This window comes from Triturus cristatus, chromosome 4_2 (genome assembly GCF_964204655.1).
Source record: "Triturus cristatus chromosome 4_2, aTriCri1.1, whole genome shotgun sequence".
Taxonomy (NCBI): Eukaryota; Metazoa; Chordata; class Amphibia; order Caudata; family Salamandridae; genus Triturus; species Triturus cristatus.
This window is the reverse complement of record NC_140586.1, coordinates 804,501,686-804,521,334: the sequence shown is the minus strand read 5'-3', so window position 1 is coordinate 804,521,334 and position 19,649 is coordinate 804,501,686.

Genomic DNA, 19,649 nt, shown 5'->3' with positions numbered 1-19,649 from the left:
GAGATTTCCTATGGAAACACGATCCTAACTATAACTATCTACTGGTGACCGCCAGTAGATAATATATATAACTATATGGATATATATATATATAGATATATAATCTATCCTGTATTGCACTGTTGGTGAAATAAATACAATTTGGATAGATCCCATTGGCTCGTGTTGCTGCTCCTTCCCTCTTCGCAGCAAAAGGGAACTGGGGTTTTATGTGGATATATATATATATCAATTAGGGGTGGGCGGAATTTGCGAAAGCGACTTTCGCAAATTATCGCGAAAATGTTAAAAATCTCCGCAAACACGCGGAAATATCGCGAAGATGCAGAAGTTTTTTTCCCGCCCGTTCGCGGTATTTTCTGCGTGGTCGCGGCTCGCCAACTTACCCATGCGGTTGCTCTCGGGCACGGCCATCTTGTTTTCACTCTTCTCGCGGTGCATGATCGCGAGAAGAAAGACGTGGCGCATGACGTAACTCCGGGCGTGAGGATCGGGTAGAACGCGTGGATCGGGAAAACTTGTTGGCAAACGTGGGGATTCAGGTAAGGCGATCGCGCGCGTGCGAAAATGTATTATTTTACAGCGCGAGCAAGAAACAAATTATCGCTAAGCTGCGGAATGCGGAAATTTTGACATTTTCACGCTCTCCCCGGAACGTGAAAATGTCAAATTATCGCATTTTCCGCGAGCGGAACGGAAATTTAGCCCAGGCCTAATATCAATGATTACTGTCATTTTAGCCAAGCTCCAAGTGGATCAACGCTGTCAACGTGGAACCGGCACTGAAGAAAGCCGCAAGGCTGAAACGTGTCTGCCTAAGCGTTTCACAACCACAGCCTTCTACGCTATTCGCCTGAGGTTAAGGCAATAAATTCTTTCGAAGGTCACCAGCAAGTGTCAGACCCGTTCTTATTTGAGTGGGAGTGGGCTGTATATATATCATTTATATATTCACTTAAAAAAACATAGGTTTCAGGGACGTTATAGTTAGTTGGACATTTGACAGATATAAAACCAGAGAAATTCGCCTGTTATAGTTAGTTGAGCTAACTATAACTCGTGCACCTGCAATGCACTGCTGATGATGTCACATATTATATCACTCATGACATGGTCAGTGACATCACTGGTGACATTACTGATGACATTTCAAATGGCATCACTGATGACATCACTGATGACATCATCCATGTGATAATCTGATGCACAAACTGATGCCCTAATATAAACTTAAGGACTTGCTGGACCACACTCTTTCTCACGGACCCCAGCGTCCCAGACACACGGGTGACAGGAGGTGAACAGTGAGGGCTGGGTGCAGTAGGTCGGCGCTCTGTCTCCTCCTCCCTCTGTTCTTTTCACTCTCCCTCCCCTTCTCCCTTCCACCCATTCGCTCTCTGTCCCATTCTCACTTGCCTCCGTTCATTCTCACTACTTTTCTTTTTCTCTTAGACATGGCACATATACTTTTTGCAGGTTTTTTATGCTGCATCCGGAGGAGTCCCACCCACTTCTTTCATGTTTTACTGTTGTTCGAATAAAGTTACATTTCCATTTTATTTGTGTTGTGTTAATAAAAGTTATTTTTTTTTACCTATGAATAACTGAGTGTATGGGTCTTCTTATTCTGACAACACTTGTCTGTAGTTTATTGTGAAAATCAGTGGTTGATAGTAGGTTATAAGGGAAATTTTGTTTAATTTTCTGGTGCACCTACCAAATATTAACCAACAGACTATTACATAAATGAAGCCTGGGTAATTGTACAACGGCAAGAGTGTATCACTTTATGACACCATGAGTACTGCCCGTGTGATTTCAGAACCAATAAGGCACTGCCTAGGGCCACCGAGGCATCAAGGACTGGTGAGGCCCAACCTGCATACTTAAATAAAGCCCTGGAGGTTGCCGATCCCCGGTCTTGAGTTTGCCTCGAAGCCCCCCGAACAATTTGTAAACTATACCCGGGGAGGTGTCGATCCCCTAGTCTGCGAAACGTCCCTGTGCCCTCCCACGCCTAATTTACATGTGAGATTAAGATCCCCAGTGCTGCAGAGACCCCGCAATATAATAATAGGATTGGCCCCAGAACATTACCTACCAGTGGGCTCATTTAAATGAACAGGTGAGACCCCGCTTCATTTTTTTTTCTCCATTTTTACCATCCGGTTCCGCTTTTTTGAAACAATACAAGGTTTTCCTCCTCTCGCTTCAACGAGGCAAACAAGAATTTACTATCACAGGGTGCAAGCAATGCTCCCGCCCTGTAATAGCAAACATAAATTTCCCGCGCTTGAACACCCCAGACCATTGTATGAGCTGCGCCTGAGAGGTGGCGCTCCAAGGGACCATGATGCTTTGTTTAATGCATAACTACAGAATTAGTATAAATGCATACTAACACTACTTGCACACGTGTGGTACAGCAACCAGAGAGTAGTGAAGAGGCAGAGGAAGCCCAAAATCAAAAAATATAAATCCTACCAGAGGTAGGATCACATAGTTCGATCAGCTGACGACCCTGGGAAGAGTAGAAACAGATTCACCAAGAAAACGGGTCTTCAGCACAACGCAATCAAGTGCAAAATCTTGGTAAGTGCTGCCTTCTTTTCACCTTCTCCCGCTCGCCGCCAAAGTTATGTAGTGAACAGGAAGACAACAGTGGATCTGATAAATAGATTTATTGCATGAAAAGAAGAGAGCTTAAGCAGCCACCAACAGGACCAGACACCAAGGCATCCGTCTTCTCCAGCACTGTGTACAAACTCCCCAAGATTCCCCTCATGACAGCCCTACATTCTAACATTACATACTTACATTATAGTATCATTACATACTAACATTGTACTATTACTTACATTGAAATAGTACACAGAGCACATCACTTTACAGCAATGAGCTCACGGTTTAATCTCCGAGTCTTCAGACCAGTAGGGGTGAGTAGTTCACTTCCCACTCCCTGTATAGTATAAACGCATACTAACACTACTTACAGTTATACTACACACGGCCAGTATGCTATAGCGCCCACAGCACATCACTTTACAACAATCAGCTCGGTTTGATCCCTGAGTCTTCACACCGGTAGGCGTAGTACTTCGCTTCCCACTTCCGGTGTAGTATAAACGTACGGTAGAGCTCAATAGTTTGCTTCCCACTCCCTGTATGGCATAAACGCCTACTAACACTACTTCCACAGGTATCCTACAAACACCAGAGCACATCACTTTACAGCAATGACCTCCCAGTTTAGGCTCTAGGTTTCACACCCAACTGTAGCAGCATCTCATCTCAGCACCATTTCAATCTAAGCAACACCGTACTTTCAGACCGGTAGGTGTGACTACTTCGCTTCGCACTCCCCCACAGAGCTTACAGTGCTCCTATCCTCCTGTTTCCTACTGTTTTTGCCCTTTTTCCGCCTTTCTCGCTTCAATGAAATCACAAAATGTCGGCCAACACTTCCTAGTTGCAACCGCTCACAGCGCTCCCAACCAATAAGCAGCAAGCTTGTGCTCGTAACGCCTCAGCCAATCAGATGGCAGAATTCCAAAATATCAATATCTGTAAATGTCGATATTTTTTCAAAACTACTGAACAGATTGACACCAAATAAACAAAAGCGTGCTTTCTAGACCAAGACCCTTCTCCCTACCAAATTTGGGGCAATTCCGTTCACCCGTTCGACCTGTAGTCTTGTTTTGGGACCCCCTTTTTTCTCGCCCCCCCTTGACGAATCACCCCCAATCTTTCCACATAGGAGCTGATATGAACAAAGAATTGTTTTGGAAAATTTCATGAAGATTCATCAAACAATGCCAAAGTTATAAGCAAAACAAAAAAGGATCTTTCTAGGGAAACTTGGTCCTAACTATAACTACCTACTGGCGACCACCAGTAGGTAATATATCCATGAATTCTGTTGTTACCTGCCATCCAAAAGGACCAGGTGCAGACACTGCTGTATTACTCATAAAGTAATTTGTTTGAATATTTGCTCTTGCTCTGCCATGATGAGTTTCATTCGACTCAGGGGTCCTTGATCACACACAAATCTATCTATGTATATATTATATAGATATATATTTAATAATATATGAATAAAATAAAATTAAAAAGTAGCGCACTATATATTTAGCATTATAAATAAAACATAAATTAGCGTTTACCATAAAAGGACATAACTGTTATAAAATTTCAAACCAAATCAAAACTAACCAATAAATATGCGATAGCCCTGCCAAGTGTATTACGAGTTTCCTCTCCGCCAGAGGGTTCAAGAAAGTTCCTCCTCCATAAAGACCACGGCAGGGTGGGAAAACAAAGGGGACACTGTCATCTCCGCATGGGGATGCACACAGGGGGGCACAACATGTAATCGAGCCTCTATGACTTCTATCTCTTTACATGTACTTACTAAAAGAAAATACCACAACATTAAGAAAGTTTAAAGCAACCAAAAAAACAAAACCGGTCACAAACCAGAAAAAACACATAACTAATTAAGAATATGTAAACAAATTAAGAATATGTAAATTATTATAAAACAGAAACACCCTAAAAGCCCCCCAAAAAGCAAACACATAACGTCTACAAAATACAAACAAACAAACATTGAAAATGAAACTGGTACTCTTTTTTCTATCCACTGAAAAGAAACCTCATTTTTCACGTTATAACACCCCCAACGGAAAAGCTGAAAAAAGTGCGACCGATCTAAAAAGAACATGCATGTAAGTGTAAACAAGAAAGGTAGTATAAATGTTTTAAAATTGGAATTCTTTATGCAATAATATATTTTCAGACATAAGGACAGAAAGAGCAAAATATATAACATCACAGAAAGGAGAGCAATTGTAAAGGGCCTGATTACAAGTTTGGCTGTCTTGCAGCCACCCTGCTGTAAGACCGCAAAACCCATAGTCCGTCAACCCGCCGGATTACGAGTTCATCCTGTGTGGGCAGTCCTGCTGTGGCAGTCCAACGGTGGTGCATATCTAAGGAACAATGGTGTGCCTTAGCCATGCACCGCCATGAGACCGCCACAGCCTGTTCCTGCACGGAAAGAAATGCACAATGTTGTGCCTTTCTTTCCATGCAGGAACAGGGGGTGCAAAAATACAGGGGGGGACATGTGCCCCTCTATATGCACCCCCATGCACAGGGACAACAGGGGGCCCTGCTATGGCCCACTTAATTTCCTCACACCACCCTTTTCATGGTGGGCTGATCACCATAGAAAGGAGGGCGGTGAGGAAACTTGTATTATGCTCTACGGTGCAGCAGCGGCACCTGTAGCATATTACTTCCTCGGACCACTGCGCCACCGTCACGAGATTGCTGATCCCTGGCGGTAGCAGCAGTCCAGTGGCGGTCCAACTGCCAAAGTCATAATACAGCGGGTGGACCGCCAGTCTGGCAGTCCACGGCCTTTCACTGTGACTACTGTGGTCCAATAGACTGCCGTAGTCACTGTGACTACGGCAGTCCAATGGACTGCCGTAGTCATAATCAGACCCTAAGTCACCTGGACTACACCTACACCAAAGAAAGTAAATTGATGGAAACTGTGAATTGGAAATGTACACAATAGTACTCTAATCCACTCCAAAAGATGGTGTTTTAAATAAAGTAAAGTATCACAACCACTCCCCAAATGTAACATAATTAGAAGCAAGGGAGGTGTTGCAGTATATAAGAGAGGCAAGCACTAATTCCCAGGAGCACACAATAAAAAGTCTTAATGATATATTCCCTATAGTCCCCAAAAACAACACAGGCCAACTATCACCTATACCCACTTTAAAATATTGAATTGCATGAACTAAAAAAGCCACCAGCAGTTTCCCTCCTGCCCCTGGAAGATACCAAGATACAGTTACCTGAACACTTAAAAAATACACATAATGAGAACCCTTTCTGTTATATAACAATCCAAACAGTGTTAAATGATTCCTAATATTTTCTACAACAGATAAATTACTAAATCCAAGCCATTTTCAAACCTCGATGATGGATGGGACCTTCAAAATGTGCCCCAAACCGTTCATTCACATATATAGCATACACAGTGAATATCAGAACACAAATATACCAACACATATGCCCTACTACCAAATAAACTAAGTAGCACTTACTACTAACTCTTAAACCACATTAAACATGAAACAAACAACTACTACCCACAAATCATAATCATAGACTTTGAACAAGCCATGATTTAAAACATTGTAAACGTTTACCCACACACAGTCATACAAGGCTATTACTATAATTTCATTCAAAGCATATGGAGACAACAATCTGCACTAAGTGTGGAATAGACTACAAACTTTTAATTTGTCTTTGAAATAAAAATAAATGATAGCACTAGAGTATGCCCCTTTTACTGAGGTAGCTAACCACTACAATTTACTGTTCTACCAACAAAATGAACAAAAACCAAGCATCCTAATGGAGTATTTCAAAGATACCTAGGGAGGCAGACTACATCACTCTGAACACAGATGCCAACCCGAATTCCAAATTTCATTGTGGAATGTCTATGACAACACTTTGGCACAGAAAGCCAAAATAAACATATTCGAAGGATGGCACAATGCCTTCCAATCCACACTAGGCAGAGCCAAACCTACACTCTATACGTTTATAGAAATCCTACAAAAAGAACAAAGCTACCAACAACTATGAATGGAGCAATCTATAACCCCAATTGCACCTAAATTTAGGAAATAAACCTAAAGAATGTAGAACATGCTACAATTTTAAGTAAAACTGTTCATAAACAACAAAAGTATATTTTAATTAGTAATATTAGTAACCCTGGGTGTAGTTTGCATACACACAGCTATCCGTAGCTGATAGCAATGTGTGCTTCTCTGCTCTAAGCAACAATTGCAAACATCATCTTGCACAGTGCAAGTTATGATAAAATATGTATTTCTGTCTTTATATGCTAAAATGCATACAGTCATTTCACAAAACTGAAAATGATAAATTAGCAATCAGTGAGAGAGGTGATGATTTTGGGATCCTCCCTAACCTAGGGAGAGAAACAAGCAGATGCCTCGAAAACAAAAAGCACATCTTCTTGAATGATTCGGTGGTGGTCCCATCCTCTGAGGACCTCCCCAAGCAGTTATTGGCAAAAATACAATCCCAACCAAAGGCCCTGCAAAGCATTATGAGACAAGATTAGCATTGGGCAGTGAATATTATAGTATCCAATATCAAAATAATTCTACAAATACCTGCAGTTCAACTAGTCGTTACTAGATGTCCCTCACGAGTCAAATGCAAAAGCATTGAAATTATTGTTACATCAAGTCAAATGCAAAAGCTTCATGAAAGGGTTTCAATGCTTTTGCATTTGACACAGGAGGGACATCTAGTAATGACTAGTGGAACTGCAGCTTGATGTAATAATAATTTCAATGCTTTTGCATTTATCTCGTGAGGGACATCTAGTAACAACTAGTTGAACTGCAGCTCTTTGTAGAATTATTTTGATATTGGACACTATAATATTCACAGCCCACTGCTAATCTCATCCCATAATGCTTTGCAGGGCCTTTGGTTGGGATTGTATTTTTGCCCATAACTGTGCTTGGGGTGGTCCTAGGAGGAAGGGACCACCACTGAATCGTTCACCAGCATGATATGCTCTAAGTGTTCAAGGCATCTGCTTGGTCCTCCCCCTAGATTAGGGGGGACCCCAAAATCATCACCTCTCTCATTGTCTAATATTTTCATTCACAGTTCACTTTTGTGTATTGGTTATATGCTTTTTAGCATGTAAAATTGCTTTATCAAAGCATTGTTGGGTATTGTTGATATTGCTGTTATCTGGTGTTGTAGCACAGTTTTTTCACTGTGCTAGCGTGCTATACTACGCCCAGGTTTAGATAATAGTCAAAAGCATAATGTAAAATATATGCTAATTTACAAAATTTTCCTAAGCAGGATAGTATATTCTTAACCAACTTCACATGTAGTTTTTATTTAAATAATAAAACATACTATTTTATTACATCAGTCAAAACATTAAATAAAACACCAATTATATATAAGACAAATATATAAAATAATATATATTTTTTACATATAAAATCTAAACCCCAAAAGCCTCAAGCAACAAATTAAATTTGTTGTGTAAAATAATTACAACACATAAAATACACAATACCAAATAACAATCACATACCAGTTACATAGGTTATAAAATATACTTACTGTTCTGAAACTGCAGCTCATCCCCTTTATCCACGTAGTCAGAAAGTATAATCCACCAAAAACTGTAAGATATTTTCCAAAAAGCCTAGAAAAATGGGGAGGGTGGTGTACTCCGCTTCTCCAGCGGAGTTTGCAGAGTTTTGTCAACTCTGTGCTCCGCTGGAGCATGGAGTTTGGCAAAAACCTCTGACTCAGAGTTTGCCCCCGCCACCCACCCCTAAACAAAATGGCAATCACAATCTTCATGACCCAGGCTTAGCTCTGAATTACTGAGAAAGATATAACGAAGAGCAAAAGAGAAGAGCACGTTCCTCTCCTTCACTGCTCACCTAATATACTGAACAGTTAAGCATTTTGGGCCTCATTTATGAAAAGTGACGCATCGCTGCGTGAAAACAGTGATGCGTCACTATTCATTGCGCCCTCCTTGCGACACCAATGATGCGTCATATTTACAATATGACGCATCATGTCGCAAGTAGTGGCAGATGCGTCAGTATTTGTGACGTATCTGTTGGCGTAAAAGTGACGCATTGCTGGGGTGTGTCATAAAAGTGACGCAACTCCAGCAATGTGTCCTTTCACATGGGGCAAGCCCATGTGAAAGGGCCTGCATCAGTCTTACGCCTGCTGTGAGGCAGGCGTAAGATATTGACGCATTTGCGTCCTAGAAGTGGCGCAGTGAAATCTCGTAGATTTCACTGCGTCACTTCTACGAGGCTTACTTGCGTCGGAACGCCCCCCACATACATTATACCTGGCGCAGGTATAATGTGGTGCAGGGGTTTAAAAAGTGACGCATCTACTTAGATGCGGCACTTCGTAAATATGATGCAACATGATGCATCTTTTATGCTGCTGGTGCGCCACAAAAAGTGACGCACTGGCGGCACAAAAGTGACGCAAGGGCTCATAAATAATAAGCCTGGGCAAAGCACTACGCTATGCTCGCGTAGTTTGTGAAGTTCGCGCTACTTCGCACTAAGCGAATTGCACGTAGCACAGTGCGAACACGCGTAGCGTAGTGTTGCGTAGTGCTGCGGTCATTTTTTGCTTGCTCGCGGTTCTCAAAGTCAAGTTGGCGACCGCGAGCAAGCAAAATGACATCCCGGCAAGACTTTTTCCTTGTTCGCGATCAGCAACATCAAGTTGGCGATCGCGAGCATGGAAAATAAACCTCCTGGCGAGATTCCCAACGCGAGGAGGTCAGGTTTCTCATTGCGAGTGGTCGCGTATGCTGGCGACCGCTCGCGATGAGAAACTACCAGTTCGCGTTGAGAAAGCTGCCGCTCGAGTAAAAATCTACTCGAGCAGCAGAAAACTACAGCTCGCACTGTGCAAGATGCCATTTTCAATGATTGCACAGTGCCGGTTGCTTGTCCGCACTGTGCAATCATTGAAAACGACATCTGGCACAGTGCGAACAAGGTACTACGCAGTTCGCAAAGTGCTACGCGTAGCTCACGTAGAGCGAAGTGCACTTTGCGTAGCTTCGCGAAGTGCTACTTCACGAACTACGCCCAGGGTTAATAAATAAGCCCCTTTGTTCTTGCCTGATATAATTATTCCTGACAAGAACACAACCAGCTGTCCTGCCTTCGTTTTCACAGTGTGGGGGGAAACACAGCGCTCCCCTGTGCGGATCAAGATCAGCAGACCCGTTGGCATCTGATTGGCCGGCTCCTCATGCAAGGGGCATGTCTGAGCATGCCCCAAAATGTGAACAGTGGGACAGTGGAGTGAGCCAGAAGTGTGCTTCCTCATGGGCTGTGGGCAGCCGAGCGGGCCAGAAGAGCCTAACAGCAGCTGAGACCCCAGGAGAGCAGAGATGCCCAGCGCACACAGTTGTCCCTCACTCAGCAGAGTATTGCACCCACCCCCACTTCACTTTTATGACCAATACAGGGACATCTTTCCAGGAGTGTGCCGGCCAGACCCTTCTTGGCTGAACCCCACCCTCTTGGCATCTTCATCTCCCACCTTCGAGCTGAAGTGGTAAGTAAGCTAGCATCCAGGTTATGTTTCCTTTCATGTTAATTGTGTTTGTGTGTGAGAGAGAGGAGTGGGAAGATCGACTGGGGGTGTTGCTATACCTGTTTGTTTTAAGAAGATGGACAGGTGTAGTGTGAGGATCAGAGCCTGGTTAGGGGCTACTGAAATAGACAGACAAATGATCTGATTGAGAACACAGTCCCATTGAGGAGGAAAACTAACAATGGCGAGGTAGGCAGACACAGGTGATCTGAGGAACAGTGGTCTTTGTGGTGGGAAGTGATGGTGATCTAAGGAAGTCTCGTTCAATGAGGACTGAATGGGGATGTTAGAGATCCCTCTCCATGCAGATGAGGGATTGCAGTGTACACTACAGATGCTTCACAGAGTTGCAGGGTCTTTAGTAATAGTGACATGTCCCAGGGCCAGGAGTTAATCAGCCTCATTACCGAAAGAGCGCATGAGGCTTTAGGGTGTTACTGTGAGTACGCTGAAGTACAGCCAGAGACCAGCACAGGGTGGAAGGAAGAGTGGTTAGAGGAGCAGACCGCAGAAGCAGTAGAGAGGGTATAATGGACTGGCAGAGTGGAGCTCTGTGGAATTCCAATGAGTTTTTATGCAACTCCGTGGAATTCCGCGTAGTGCAACTCCGCAGCCCCCCACCCACCCCTAAAAATAGCACCTAAAATTAACACCAAATTAAGAATGATCCATCGTTGCAACCCAATGTATCTAAAAACCATAAAAAACCTGAAAAAGTGTTTGAAAAAAGAAACACTCCAAGCAAAAAAGAAATTCAAAGTAAAAAAGTATTGGCTTCTTAGAAACCAAAACAGATTTCCATTTAAAAGAAAACGCTAAATCTAAATGCCCATAGGACATGTTTGTAAAGAAAAACCTGCTACGTAAAACAGAAAGGCCACCTTTAAAAAACAGAACAATAAAAAATACATATGCATAACACTTAACAATCAAAAAGCAAGTAACATATTACTATATAACATAACATGTTGATACATTACTAAAACACAACCAACTAGTGAAAAACGCTACAGTAACTACTACTAAGGGGCTTATTATGATGTTGGTCGGAAAGCCTCCGCCCGACAGTCGGAAGCTTTCTGACCGTGTCGGAGCCCTTCTGACCGACTCGTCGGATTACACTCCGACTGCCCAATAACTATGTTTGCTGTCGGAATGTAAACCAGCAAGGTCATTCCGACTCGGTTCTGACCAACTCATGAAGTGTTCCTGTCAGCCGGAACCACACTGTAACCCCCTATGGACGGCGTTTCTGCCATCGGGATTACGATGTCGGTTTCCCACAGCCTTTCTGTGCGGGCCTTTCTGACACGGGAAGACTGTCGGAAAGTGATTTTGGGGGCCCCTGGCAGAGCCCCATAGCCCCCAGGGCCTACTGAGCCATGGCTGAGGGGGTACCTATGGAATCCCCCTGTAAAAGCCTGCACTGTGTGGCCGGCACCATGGGGGGCCTGCGACAGGTTGCAGGGTTTTACACACACACACCATTTCGCCATAGGAGCCTGTGTTATATCCGGTTCTCAGCCGTAACACGAGCTGCCATAGGAAAGAATTGGAATCCGACAAACAGTGTTTGGTCGCATTGTAATCCGGCGGTCGGAACTGCCAACTGCAAGTCGGTCGGTCCCGAGTCCGAGACAGTGTCGGTCAGAAGCTTTCCAACCAACATCATAATGAGCCCTTAAATGTATTAATAAAACACAAACAACAATATAACTACCCTCTAGAAGTCCCTCTTATCCCCGTCCCTCAAAAACCTAAAAAAAGGTTTCTAAAGGACTTACTTATTCTGACGAACAGCAGCACATTCCTGTGACCTGGATCCCGAAAATAGACCAAAAATTACACAAATTATCTACAAAATAGAAGGTAGCAGTAAATAAAAATGGGCACTAAATTAAACTAAAAAAAGACTATCTTCCCATAGAGATGAATGCAAAAAAAAGGTAAAACTGTTTTGATTTTTTTTTAAATTATATAATATGTAAAACATGTTAAAAAATGTTGCTAAAATGTAAAAGAAATGTGATATATGAATCAACTGAATTTATGTTGAAAAATAGAAGAAAAACTGAAAATGTACAACATACAATACTTTTTAAATATGTTTTACATTTTTTATTTAATAATAAAATGTACAAAAAATGTTGCTATCAATGTAAAAATGTTTTTTAAACTATAACTATATATGTTAAAAATGTAAAGATATACATTAAATAAAATGTGTTACATATCTTTATTCTATGAAAATATGTAAATAACATTCTTATTTATTACAAATATATAACCACCTACTATGTTAATACTATTTATAAACATCAACAATACTAATTCAGTGACAAACTACTCCTTCTACATATAAATAGATTTTAACAAACTAATTTACCACTACTATGTTTACATTAAATATTCCCACGCCAAAAAAGCATTTAGGAGAAAGTGATGGACACTAAAGGGGTAACATTTACTGTTGCCACTCCAATCTAAAACATTCTGGGGATGGTGCTGGACACAAAAGGGATGACATTCATTATTCCAACTCCAATCTAAACCACTTTGGGGAAGGGGTTTGACAGTAAAGGGGCAATATTTACTATTTTCACTCCAATCTACACCATTTTGAGGAAGGTGTTGGACACCAAAGGGACAACATTTACTATTCCAGCTCTAATCTTAACCATTTTGGGGAAGGTGTTGGACCCTAAAGGGGCAACATGTTTTATTCTAACTCTAATCTAAACCATTTTGTGGAAGGTGTTGGACACTAAACGGGTGACGCTTGCTATTCCCACTCCAATCTAAACCAATTTGGGGAGGATGTTGGACACTAATGGGGACATATATACTATTCCAAATCCAAACTTATTTGGGGAAGGTGTTGGGCACTAAAAAGGCTACATGTACTATTCCAACTAAAATCTAAACCATTTTGGGGAAGGTGTTTGACACTAAACGGGCAACATTTACTATTTGTACTCTAATATAAACCATTTTGGGGAAGGTGTTGGACAATAAAGGGGTGACATTTACTATTACAACTCCAATCTAAACTATTTTAGGGAAGGTGTTGGACACTAAAGTAGCAACATTTACTATTAACACCCCAATCTAAATCTTTTCGGGGAAGGTGTTGGAGACAAAAAAGATTATATACACAATCAATAATCTATTCTCCAACATATTTATTATGTATAAATAAAAAAATACTCAGAAGACACAATAACCAAAACTAAAAACCTATGTATTTAAAATGAATTATATAAAATAATATATATTATTCACTAATAATAAATGTATATATATATGTATGTATAACAGAAACGAGCAAAACGGCTGACCAAAGTTAAGCACATCTCATTCCAAAGTTACATCAAATAGATTAATGGTGCAGAACACTTCCTACATCCGCCGTTCGTGGATGAAAAAAACTCGAAGAGTTATTACAGGAAAAAAGAAAAGAAGTCAGTCAATCCAGTCCAATATAATCCAAGAGGTTCCTTCATTTATTGGGTTCAATTTAGAGAAACAGCACACAGCCAACGCGTTTCGTCACAAAAGTGACTTCGTCAGGGCTGTAACAAAAAAATGATATGTAGATACAACAATACCACATATAAAATACAGACAATACAACATGGATAAAAACGTCTATACATAATCACAAACAATGTTGAACAATTTTTTAGTTTTATAAAAGTTTTTTACTAAGATGACCCACATAAAAATATCCTAAATTGTAAAAAAACATATTAGGTTTGACAAAGCATAAAAAAAGAGCAAAGGGATGAAAAAAGAAAAGGAAACAAAAACAAGAAACAGAAAAAGAAAAACAGAGAAAAAGAAGAAAAGAAAGAAGAAGAGAAAGAAAAAAGAGAACAAAGAAGAGGAAGAAAACCAGAGAACAAGAAAAGGAGAGAAAGAAGAAAATAGTAGAAGCCAGACGAAAAAACAAGAACAGAAACAAACACAACCAAAATAGACAAGAAAAAACAGTAAACAGAAAAGAGAAGAGAGACAAAAGAAAAAAGAAATAACTAGGCCAATATACATACATAAGGCCTAATCAGCGGGCAATTGCCAAAAAAATACCTGGTCAAAAAAACCCTATCATATGCTGGCTAGAAATCATGATGCGAATATTTATAGCCTCAACACATATAGATGCTTCCAATTCCAGATTGGTGGCCATCACCACGATAATAAAAAGTGAGTGAACTATCATGACAGTGACAAATCCAAATAACACCACCCCGGTAGAACACAAAAGAAACCAATAAAAACGAGACAAACGATAAATTAAATGAACTCACCACTCGCACATCCAATCAATATGTTGAAAGGAATAAGTAGATCTAAATAGATAATTAACGCACTTCACAATCTGGTAAAATAGGCCATGAATCAGTCAAAGGAGAAAATTTAAAAGCATAATGTCTGTAAAACGAGAAAAGAGGAGGGGGAAAAAGAAAAAGGTGACAAAAAAATTAGTGACCAAACTCAAATCACATTGACCCTAAAGCCCAAGGTCTCACCAGAACTATAAACCAATTGGACTCACCCGAGACATTTTTAGATGTATATTCAGTGGGCAATGGTCTTGTAATCACTTTCCAGGTGTGAAGTATAGTTCCATAAATTCGAGAACTAAAATCTGAAATACATAATAAAAAAGGTTCAAATTAAGATAGATTTCCGAAAACAGAGAGAGGGGGAGGGAATATTGTTCACAAACAACTCCCAAAGAACAGTACATGATGATAAAAATATTCTGTATTCCAAGGATCCATTCATCAACGACATGGATGTATATATTTATATTGCTAAAAGAGCAAAATGTAGTTCCAAAACACCACCATCACTATATGGTAAGAGCAAATATTCTCTATTAACCCATACTTCAAAAAGCACACGACAAAATCCGGTCGTCTTAATCAATGGCCATAAATGAAAAAAACGTATTACCACAACTCAACCAGTATGTGATGATTATTACGCACATACAGCCATGTCGGTCCCAATCGGCCCAAAATGGAAGTGGTAGTCCAATAGGAAAATGCTCCAGTTGCAACGCGTACAACCAGACACTACATATTGATGCATTAATAATCACGGCGAAGTAATAGTACAAAGGAGAAATACTCCCGCAAACATACCAAATCTGTAGAGTGCGGCGCATTACGGCATAATAACCTGAGGTGGCGTCTCCGGTAAGAAACGCGCCAAAATGGGAAGCCGCCATTTGTAAGGGGGCCGACGTCACGGCGTTCCCAAAAGTCACATGATCAGGGTCACGTGTGGCGTGCAGATAAACACAAAATGAAACGCCAATGCAACTAAAGACGGACGTATAAATCAAGCAGATCCCCAGAACTGCAAAGCTGCCAATCAATAACGGACTTCTCCCCTCGTAATCGGATGAATGAACATCATTCATCATCATATTACGATCGAAATGCGGGAAAGGCTTATGAAACATATCCGGATTGAAAATAAAAGTAAACATATCTGCGCAAAATCCAATGCCATGCTGAAAAAAGGGGAAACGCAAACGCAAAAAAAATGCGACGAGGCCAACGTGGTACAAAAAGTCACGAAAACCAGCCACAGGCCTGCAAATACCATGCGTCTGGCGGGCAAATGCACCACAAAAAGACAGAAACAACATACAACAAGCAACATGGATGCAAACTGACCCAGCGCAGAGGCCAACGCGAACCCCACAACCCCCACAGACCACCAGCAAGGAACAACGGGGTCGGGGAAGGCCAGGGAGAGGAAGACGGGGTGCAGTACGTAGGAAAAAATTACCAGCGTCACAGAGGTGACAGAAGATTACCAGCAACTAACCCACAAGCAGACCACCTGGAATGCAGTCGGTTTGCCGAGGAGGCCAATCGAGGAGGCCAAGAGGCGCCGGCATGACGTGACAACCGAACCAGGCACAAACCCGCTGCCAACAGGCAGGCAGCAACGGCAACAGGAGGTGGCAGTCCAGCAACACAGGAGGAGCTGGAGGAAACCGAGGCCACAGTCATCAGTGTGGAGATGGTTCAAGGAGTAGGGAGTACGGGCACAGCTCGAGAGGACCTGACACAACGTCAACAGGGACTGGGGGGATGGGGGGAGATGGGCACACATGCACAATGAGGCGTAGCACACTGCACACCCACAATCACCCAGGATCATGTCCCTCATCCCCTTGGCACACTGCAGCACACACACATAGCAAGAACAGCACACCCACATTGAAGACAACGTGGTACAATGCGCATAGCCGACACTGCAGAATAGAGGACACAACTGGCTCCGCACATGCACAGAAACATGCCTACTACATCTGACAGAGCAGGAAACTGTGAAATGGAAATATACGCGTACGACCTCACATCCGTAATGTTGTCCAAATGTACACTGTCACACAGCAGGATTCAGCACCTCACGAACAGTCACATTGTACATTGTCATACACTCTGCATGAAGACTAGAACAATGCGCAAACATATATGTCAACACAATGTCAACATGCATCTCCCCTTCACATTGCAGAGGGGCACACAACACCTCCAGCAGAGCACACAAGACAACACATCTATGATGCCGGAGAGGACCACCACACCTTCAACACCGACACCCTACAACAGCCCATGGACATCCCACGCAACCCACCACCAGGACCCGGGCAGACAAGCTACCCAGAGGAGGACACAGAGCCTACAACAGACCACACAGCAGGAAGCACCCGCAAGCACAACTGGCTCACGACACTTCACCTACTCACACATGGCACCCCGTTGCCATGTGTCAGCATGCCAAAAGGAGGTGGCCGAACAGGCGTGGTTGGGGAAGACGAACTAGATCACATACGTTGGTGTCCATTACACTTCAGGGACCACCCACACCCCACAAAGGAGACCCACACAGCCATGGAGACACATGCAGATGCACATTCACAGTACAGAACCACACCTAGGGGCACGCAAATAGCAATCACACACCCACGTCAGCTCTGCCTACGACGGCCCAGCCCACTCCCCTTACGAATTGAGTGGGTGATGACAAAACTACATGGCCAAGCTCCAACGCGCTGCCTGCGGTGACATGTCTGCATCCGCTGTACACAGCACATGTTCTAGGGCCCAGGGCCCTCATGCATACAACAAGACCACAGGGACACACGCAGATATCATGTTGAACTGGCTACGGGCACGTGTGCCCGGCCCCTTTATTGGCAGGGCCACATGTACAGTGACGCCTGTGCTGGATGTGTGTGAGGTGAGTGTAAGCCAGCCCGCACGGAGTGCTTGGTGCTGGTAACCACTTAAACAGTGGACACCAGTGCAACGGGAACTGAAAACACCTGCATAACAGAGTCAACTGCTGAGCAACATGGAGGGAGACAGAGAAAGTACAGAGGACGCACAACATGCAAACAGAAGTGTCCATGAGTTGCAGTGCACTGTGGTTGGGGCACTAGAGATGAGCGCGCTCATGTGAACAAAAAGTCTTGGATTGTGTCCCTTCGAGATATTCCTGATGCAGATGCAGTGTGGTGTGTGAGACCTGCATCAGCTTCCTCAACAACGTCCCAGGTCTCCCACACTGCTTGAGATGACACTGCTGCGCAGCCTCTCCGCAGCACAAAACACAATCAGTAACGGGCGATGGCTTGCGGGGCACTGAGTCAGTGGCTACCTTCAAAATAAATCACCTTCTCACCACACACAGGGCCTACCGGACCCCCAAGAAGATGGCAAAATGGAAGAACTCTTGTGAAAATGTATGAAAGTGTGGAACCCCGAATGCATACAACATACATATATTATTTATTTTTCCGTTACGCCACTGTGTTGTGAACCCCTTACTTTCTGCAGAACCCAGTGGGCAATGGTTTTCAATAGATTTTGTCATAAAAGGGATTTTTAGATGAGAAAACAACTGCACACTGGGCAGTGAGCGGCACCACTCTCACATTTGCATGCCCCGCCCACTTATTCAGATAGACCCGGGATCTGCAAGGTCTTCCGACTCGCTCACCCCTTGGGACTGCAGTCTTCCTCTGGATGCCTCTGAGAAGGGAATGTCTCTAGCTATGCTTTATTATGCTGTTATAAAGTTATGCAGCTCTCTGGCATTCGCGGTGCTCAGCTCCCCTCCGTTGCTCTGTTTACGTGTCATTTCAAGAGTAGAAACACTGCGTCCCCAAGAAGAAAAAAAGAAAAGACAGCTTGCTGCGGCTAAATAACCTGTTTTCTTCTCCATCAATAACGCGATAATCCTTCTCCCGCTGAGTCACTGCTTTCCAAACCAAAAAATGGCAGAGTGGGCGACAGAGACCCCCAGCTGTTCCCTTTGTTCGCCGCTCTCATTCAGGACGGCAGGCTAAACAAATGTAATGGTTCTCGCATATACAACCAGGCGAGAATCAGACGCCATTAGGAGGCAGTAATCACAGGGGAGGCAGACAGCACGCTGTACCGTACTTACAATGCTGTGACTCAAATGTACTGAGCTCACCCAAAGAGTCTACCATTTTTCAAGGCCGCCGGCCGCATTTTTTCTGTAAACATAACAGTGTGTGTAATCTTGGAGACGTGGTTGTGAAATCTCATGTTCACCTGAAAAGGCTGACGATCTCCCAGCTGAGATTGTATTTTTTATTCTTACATTTCTATTGCCTTAAGTTTCACGGGATGGCTCAGTGAGCTGGATGCAGCTATGGGTCACCAGTTGAAGTCCAGGTGAGGCCAACTCAGTCTTTCACCCTTAAATACTGTTAACATGGTTACAAAGTAACACCTGTGCTTTAGATCCGTGGATCTTAACCTGTGGGCTGAAGCCTACTGGGGGGTCTGTGACTGCTTATAAAAATTAAGGTCCCGATTACGACTTTATCGGTGTGGGAGCAGCGCTGCCACGCCGCCGCCACCCCTGCCGCCAAAGCTGTGTGAAGCCCGCCTACCAGATTACAAAGTTTTCTCGTGTGTGGCGGGCTCTTCTTTGACAGTCCAACGGTGGTGCCTATTAAAAAGGCACCGCGATGGGAGCGCCAAATGCAGTTTCTGCACGGCATGGACTCTGCAGTCCATGCCTTGCAGGAACTGGGGTGCATGCAGACAGGGGGGCACAACATGTTCTCCTCTGCATGCACCCCGATGCACAGGGGACCGCGGGACCCTGTAGAGCCATCTTTCCTTCCCCACCACCAGCATTTTCATGGCAGGCTCACCACAATGAAAAGGCTGGTGGTGAGGAAAGTCCTAATATGCTTGGTGGTGCCGCAGTGGCACCGCCAAGCATATTGCCTTCCCAGACCGCTACGCCACCGCCAGGGATCGCAGCTCCCTGGTGGTTGCGGCAGTCCCATGGCAGTCCGACCACCGAAG